Below are 7,500 nucleotides of genomic sequence, written 5' to 3'. Positions count from 1 at the left end.
AAATATATAATAAAATCCCCTGAAGAGCAGGGAAACCTGCAAAACAGGCTTGTCGGGATGAAATACTTTCTGTGTTTTTTCCTGAACTAACGTATATTCCGCTGTATATATAATATATAACGGATAAACAACAGTAACCTCGACATATATATATATATATATATATATATATATATATATATATATATATATATATATATATATATATATATATATATATATATATATATATATATATATATATATATACATATGTTGTTCCCAGAGTCTGGGAACAACACCGGACATGTGTCCTGTGAAAAACCGTCCGCCCGGAACTCTCTAAAAAGTAAAGTTCCTTGGGTGAGTAATGTAAACTCACTACACCGGTATGTTTTAGCGCTTTCATGGCGACTTTACTGACAGATATAAGTAAGAACTTGACACTACTTTATATTGGAAATGGCAACAGTGGAGGATGAATGTCCCATAACAAGAAGATAGAGAAAAAGAAGAAGCTTATCGACTACAAAGGCGGAAGCGCACACATTTGCAGGATTTATGCAGATCCCAAATACAGATCAGCAGGTACCAGAAGGTAAGAAAAATTGCTTTTGCACAATATTGCGAAAAAAAATGCCAGATAATATGTTTTACCTTATACACACACCATAATAAAACTCCTATGTTGAAGCACAGTACAATCCATCAAATGGTGCGGCCTCAAAGCTACCAAAGACGTACTAAAACATTTCGATTGATTTTTGAGCGGCGTGTGTAATGTTCTATATATTCAATGGAACATATAGAATGTTGGTGTTGTTTACTTGAGTCATATTGCTGTCTGCAGGAATCTCTTATGTTTGACTGCCATCTACTGGTCACACTTGTCATTTCACCATGTACCAAATAAAATTGCTTCGAGGTCGTAAAGCAAAACCAGAATTTTTCCGTACAATAGGCGCACCGGGTTATAAGGGGCAACAGAGGCTCATCGACTACACTGTCGGCACAGACTACAAAGGCGGAGGCGCGCAATTTTTCAGGACCTATGCAGATCCCAAACACAGGTCAGCAGGTACCAGAAGGCTTTTGCATAATATTGCAAAACAATACGCCAGATAATAAGTCTTACCTTATACACACACCGATGTTGAAGCACATCAAGCAGTGCAGACTACACTTATCTCTTATGTTTGACTACCATCTACTGGTCACACTTTTTATTACACCATGTATCAAATAAAATTGCTTCGGGGTGGGTAAGCTCAACCAAACTTAATCCTTATATGGAGGAAAAATGAGGATTTTAAGTGCACCTTATAGTCCGGAAAATACGCATGAAAAATCTCATTTAGAATAAAATGTATATATTTTTCCCCAAGGAAAAAAAAGGGCTCAGTGACCCATTTCTGGGTCGCGACAAGAGGTGGGTAGAGTAGCCAGAAATTGTACTCAAGTATGAGTACTGTTACTTTAGAGATTTATAACTCAAATAAAAGTGAGGAATAGTCACCCAAATATTTACTTGAGTAAAAGTAAAAAGTATGTTGTGAAAAACTACTCAAGTACTGAGTAACTGATGAGTAACCTGTTCGTTTAATGATTACGGCAACAGATAATGCACAAAAAACATAAAAATAGCAATGAACAAATTCAGAGCCAGGAATATCTCTTAAGCAACTAAAACAATAATATATATATACATTAAAATAGCAAAAATTAAGGCAAATTGAGCCACAATAACTTAACAGCACCATAAGCTCAGTAGGCATTGATTGATTGATTGATTGAAACTTTTATTCGTAGATTGCACAGTACAGTACATATTCCGTACAATTGACCACTAAATGGTAACACCCCAATAAGTTTTTCAACGTTCTACGTGTGACGGTCACGTGACCGCCCGGCTCTGTTTGATTGGTGAAACGCAGGCATGCGTAGATCCTACTTTGGATGTGTGTCTGACAAAACCAAAACAAACATTACCAGGTCGATAAAAAAAGTAGTGAGTAGCGAGCTGATTGTAAATACAGTTGTGATCAAAGTTATTCAACCCCCACACAATTTTGGTGTTTTAGCAAGTTGGACATTTCTTCCGTATTTTGTTTATAGTCATATCAAATAAAGATGTGTCAAATAGACTAATGCGACTTAAATTGTAACACTGTATTTTACAAAATACCAAAACAGACATTTTTCTTAATATCTTATTGACAAAATTATTCAACCCCTTGAAGATCATAACTCTTAAGAACAGAATTTGAATAAGGTCTTTTCAATCGGGTGTTGAAAACACCTGTAGATGTGATTAGAACCATAACGAGCAACAATTAAAGTGATTGAAAAAGACTGTGACGCTCAGCTTCTTGTAGATGGTCAATGGTGTATTTGCAACATGGTGAAGTCCAGGGAGTGGTCAAAGAAGTCAAGAGAGGAGGTAATTTCTCTTCATAAGAAAGGATATGGATATAAGAAAATAGCAAAGACATTACACATTCCAAGAGACACAGTTGGGAGCATAATAGGCAAGTTTAAAGCTAAAGGCACAGTGGAAACACTACCTGGGCGTGGTAGAAAGAGGATGCTGTGTGCATACAGTGGTGAAAAACCCCCGGGTAACAGCTGAGGAACTACAACAGGACATTGCATAGGGGGGAAGGCAGGTTTCGTCCCAGACAATAAGGCGCGCACTACGAGATGAAGGCCTCCATGCCAGAACTCCCAGGCGCACCCCACTTCTGACTACCAGGCACAAGACAAATAGACTCCAGTATGCCAAAAATTATCTGGACAAACCCCAAAGGTTTTGGGAAACTGTTCTATGGAGTGATGTGACAAAACCGGAACTCTTTGGGCTTATGAATCAATGTTATGTCTGGAGGAGAAAAAATGAAGCTTACAAAGAGAAGAACACCTTTCCTACTGTTAAGCATGGTGGGGGGTCAATCATGCTCTGGGGCTGTTTCTCTGCCTCAGGTACCGGGAATCTCCAGCGCGTTCAAGGCATTATGAATTCTATTTCCTAGCAGGATATATTAGCTGCAAATGTCATGAAGTCAGTGACGAAACTGAGGCTTGGGAGATGTTGGACCTTCCAACAGGACAAGGATCCCAAGCATACCTCCAAATCAACATCAGAGTGGTTGCAGAAGAAGGGCTGGAAGACTCTGGAGTGGCCTTCACAGTGGCCAGACCTAAATCCTATAGAAAAGCTGTGGTGGGACTTGAAGAAGGCAGTTGCAGCACGCAAGTCCAAGAATATGAATGAACTGGAGGCCTTTGCCCAAGAGGAATGGGCTAAAATACCTGTAGATGGTTGCAAGAAGCTTGTGTCCGCTTATGTATCACCTTTGAAGGATGTCATTACTGCCAAAGGGTGTTCTACTAAGTACTAAAGATGCATGGAACTAGGGGGTTGGATCATTTTGTCAATGAGATATTGAGAAAAATGGCCTTTTTTGGTATTTTGTAAAATACAGTCTTACAATTTAAGTTGCATTTGTCTATTTGACACATCTTTATTTGATATGAAAGTATGTTGCATAAAAACTACTCTTAGAAGTACAATTTATCCCAAAAGTTACTCAAGTAGATGTAACGGTGTTACTACCCACCTCTGGTCGCGACCCACCAATGGAGGATCCCCGCTCTAAAGCCCTCCTTTATGTTCTTTCCCGGTTCCCGCGCTACTCTCTCCCTTTTATCTCAGCCGTATTGTTTTCAGGGTTTTGCTCTCTGCTGTGTCCTTTTTGTCTCTTTATCATCCTCCCCTCCCGACTGCTGCGGCAGAATAAGACAAGACTCTGCTTCTGACGAGGCTGCGGAGTGAAATATCATTAGCCGCGCACGATTGTTTTGTTTGTTTTCTTTTTTTGCGCGGCGAAGCTCTCCTCGCACTGCCACGCATAATGGATTGTTTGAACGTCGCGGCACGTCGTTCATTTGAGACGAGCTTGATAAAGGAGACGGATAGATGCCTGGCGGTGTTTCCATTAATGGCGAGCGCATTCATCACCCTGCGTGTCCGCCTGTTATACGGGGGAGGCTGTAATGAATGTGAGTAATGCCGTGTACTGCCGCTAATAGATGGCTTTTGCGGAGGCCCTTTTGGAAACACTAACATAACAAAGCATTTAGCCGCGACAAAAGACGGCCCCGTGAATCATTTCTAGGGGCCCGGCTCTGATTAGCCTCGGCAAACGTGTCAAGGTGAGGGTCTTCACGTCCTACAGTTGTGATCAAAATTATTCAACCCCCACACAATTTTGGTGTTTTAGCAAGTTGGACATTTATTCCGTATTTTGTTTATATCCATCCATCTTCTTCCGCTTATCCGAGGTCGGGTCGCGGGGGCAACAGCCTAAGCAGGGAAACCCAGACTTCCTTCTCCCCAGCCACTTCGTCTAGCTCTTCCCGGGGGATCCCGAGGTGTTCCCAGGCCAGCCGGGAGACACAGTCTTCCCAACGTGTCCTGGGTCTTCCCCGTGGCCTCCTACCGGTTGGACGTGCCCTAAACACCTCCCTAGGGAGGCGTTCGGTTGGCATCCTGACCAGATGCCCGAACCACCTCATCTGGCTCCTCTCGATGTGAAGGAGCAGCGGCTTTACTTTGAGTTCCTCCCGGATGGCAGAGCTTCTCACCCTATCTCTAAGGGAGAGCCCCGCCACACGGCGGAGGAAACTCATTTCGGCCGCTTGTACACGTGATCTTATCCTTTCGGTCATGACCCAAAGCTCATGACCATAGGTGAGGATGGGAACGTAGATCGACCGGTAAATTGAGAGCTTTGCCTTCCGGCTCAGCTCCTTCTTCACCACAACGGATCGGTACAACGTCCGCATTACTGAAGACGCCGCACCGATCCACCTGTCGATCTCACGATCCACTCTTCCCCCACTCGTGAACAAGATTCCTAGGTACTTGAACTCCTCCACTTGGGGCAGGGTGTCCTCCCCAACCCGGAGATGGCACTCCACCCTTTTCCGGGCGAGAACCATGGACTCGGACTTGGAGGTGCTGATTCTCATTCCGGTGGCTTCACACTCGGCTGCGAACCGATCCAGTGAGAGCTGAAGATCCCGGCCAGATGAAGCCATCAGGACCACATCATCTGCTAAAAGCTGAGACCTAATCCTGCGGTCACCAAACCGGAACCCCTCAACGCCTTGACTGCGCCGAGAAATTCTGTCCATAAAAGTTATGAACAGAATCAAAGGACAGCCTTGGCGGAGTCCAACCCTCACTGGAAATGTGTTTGACTTACTGCCGGTAATGCGGACCAAGCTCAGGCACTGATCGTACAGGGAGCGGACCGCCACAATAAAACAGTCCGATACCCCATACTCTCTGAGCACTCCCCACAGGACTTCCCGAGGGACATGGTCGATTGCCTTCTCCAAGTCCACAAAGCACATGTAGACTGGTTGGGCAAACTCCCATGCACCCTCAAGAACCCTGCCGAGAGTATAGAGCTGGTCCACAGTTTATAGTCATGTCAAATAAAGATGTGTCAAATAGACAAATGCAACTTAAATTGTAACACTGTATTTTACAAAATACCAATAAAGAACATTTTTCTAAATATCTCATTGACAAACTGATTCAACCCCCTAGTTCCATGCATCTTTAGTACTTAGTAGAACACCCTTTGGCAGTAATGACATCCTTCAAAGGTGATTCATAAGCGGACACAAGCTTCTTGCAACCATCTACAGGTATTTTAGCCCATTCCTCTTGGGCAAAGGCCTCCAGTTCATTCATATTCTTGGGCTTGCGTGCTGCAACTGCCTTCTTCAAGTCCCACCACAGCTTTTCTATAGGATTTAGGTCTGGCGACTGTGAAGGCCACTCCAGAGTCTTCCAGCCCTTCTTCTGCAACCACTCTGATGTTGATTTGGAGGTATGCTTGGGATCCTTGTCCTGTTGGAAGGTCCAACATCTCCCAAGCCTCAGTTTCGTCACTGACTTCTTGACATTTGTAGCTAATATGTCCTGCTAGGAAATAGAATTCATAATGCCTTGAACGCGCTGGAGATTCCCGGTACCTGAGGCAGAGAAACAGCCCCAGAGCATGATTGACCCCCCACCATGCTTAACAGTAGGCAAGGTGTTCTTCTCTTTGTAAGCTTCATTTTTTCTCCTCCAGACATAACGTTGATTCATAGGCCCAAAGAGATCCACTTTTGTCTCATCACTCCATAGAACAGTTTCCCAAAACCTTTGGGGTTTGTCCAGATGATTTTTGGCATACTGGAGTCTTTTTTCCTTGTGCCTGGTAGTCAGAAGTGGGGTACGCCTGGGAGTTCTGGCATGGAGGCCTTCATCTCGTAGTGCGCGCCTTATTGTCTGGGACGAAACCTGCGTTCCCCCCTCTGCAATGTCCTGTTGTAGTTCCTCAGCTGTTACCTGGGGGTTTTTCACCACTGTACCCACACAGCATCCTCTTTCTACCACGCCCAGGTAGTGTTTCCACTGTGCCTTTAGCTTTAAACTTGCAAATTATGCTCCCAACTGTGTCTCTTGGAATGTTCTTATATTCATATCCTTTCTTATGAAGAGAAATTACCTCCTCTCTTGACTTCTTTGACCACTCCCTGGACTTCACCATGTTGCAAATACACCATTGACCATCTACAAGAAGCTGAGCGTCACAGTCTTTTTCAATCAGTTTAATTGATGCTCGTTATGGTTCTAATCACATCTATGTAGTTTTCAGCACCTGATTGAAAAGACCTTATTCAAATTCTGTTCTTAAGAGTTATGATCTTCAAGGGGTTGAATAATTTTGTCAATGAGATATTAAGAAAAATTTAATTTTTTGGTATTTTGTAAAACACAGTGTTACTGTTACGGCTCGGAGTAAGGAGGGGACCCAGATGCAGAGAAGAAGTTCAAAAAATAAAGCTTTTATTTTGAAACAACTTTTTACCTCCAATGCAAAAAGTTTTTCACAAGAATAATCAATCACGCGGAAAAATTATTCAGAGGATAGACAATTAACTTAAAATCACTCCACAAAAATAAGGAGGAATACTAATCTAAGGAAATTCTAACAAAAAAAGAATATTAATAAGAATAACAGGAGGAAAAAACACCAAAATGACCTATAAATAAACACTTACTATAAATAACAAAAAATCACTCAATCAATGAGGCAATAAATTCGAAATTGGGAAAAACAAAAACTCACCAATTAGGAAGACGAATGATAACCAAGGACGCTTGAAGGAGGAAAAAGTAAACTCAAAATTACAGCAAAAACTAGGGTAACTAGGAAAACAGGAGCAAGACAAGGAGCTAATCAAGGACATGGACATGGACATGGACGCTAGAAAGGCACGATAGACGAGACGATCTGGCAAAGGACAAACGGAGAAGTGAGCTTAAATAGGATGTGGGAGTGATGGGGAACAGGTGGAAACAATCAGGAATCAGGGATGACGTCAGACTAATGACACAAGAGGAAGGGCCCGTGGTCTGAAACAAGAGGGTCGCTTTTCAAAATAAAACACGTAAAT

General features: G+C 42.7%; 1 protein-coding gene across 2 annotated transcripts in view; it reads left to right on the top strand.

The window, feature by feature from the left end:
- Positions 1-7,500, top strand: part of ptprn2 (protein tyrosine phosphatase receptor type N2) — a 437,308-nt gene that overhangs the window by 337,468 nt on the left and 92,340 nt on the right. The window lies entirely within an intron of this gene.

This window comes from Nerophis ophidion, linkage group LG15 (genome assembly GCF_033978795.1).
Source record: "Nerophis ophidion isolate RoL-2023_Sa linkage group LG15, RoL_Noph_v1.0, whole genome shotgun sequence".
In the NCBI taxonomy this organism is placed as follows: domain Eukaryota; kingdom Metazoa; phylum Chordata; class Actinopteri; order Syngnathiformes; family Syngnathidae; genus Nerophis; species Nerophis ophidion.
Note: the sequence above shows the minus strand (reverse complement) of the source record. Positions and strands in the feature narration are given on the sequence as shown.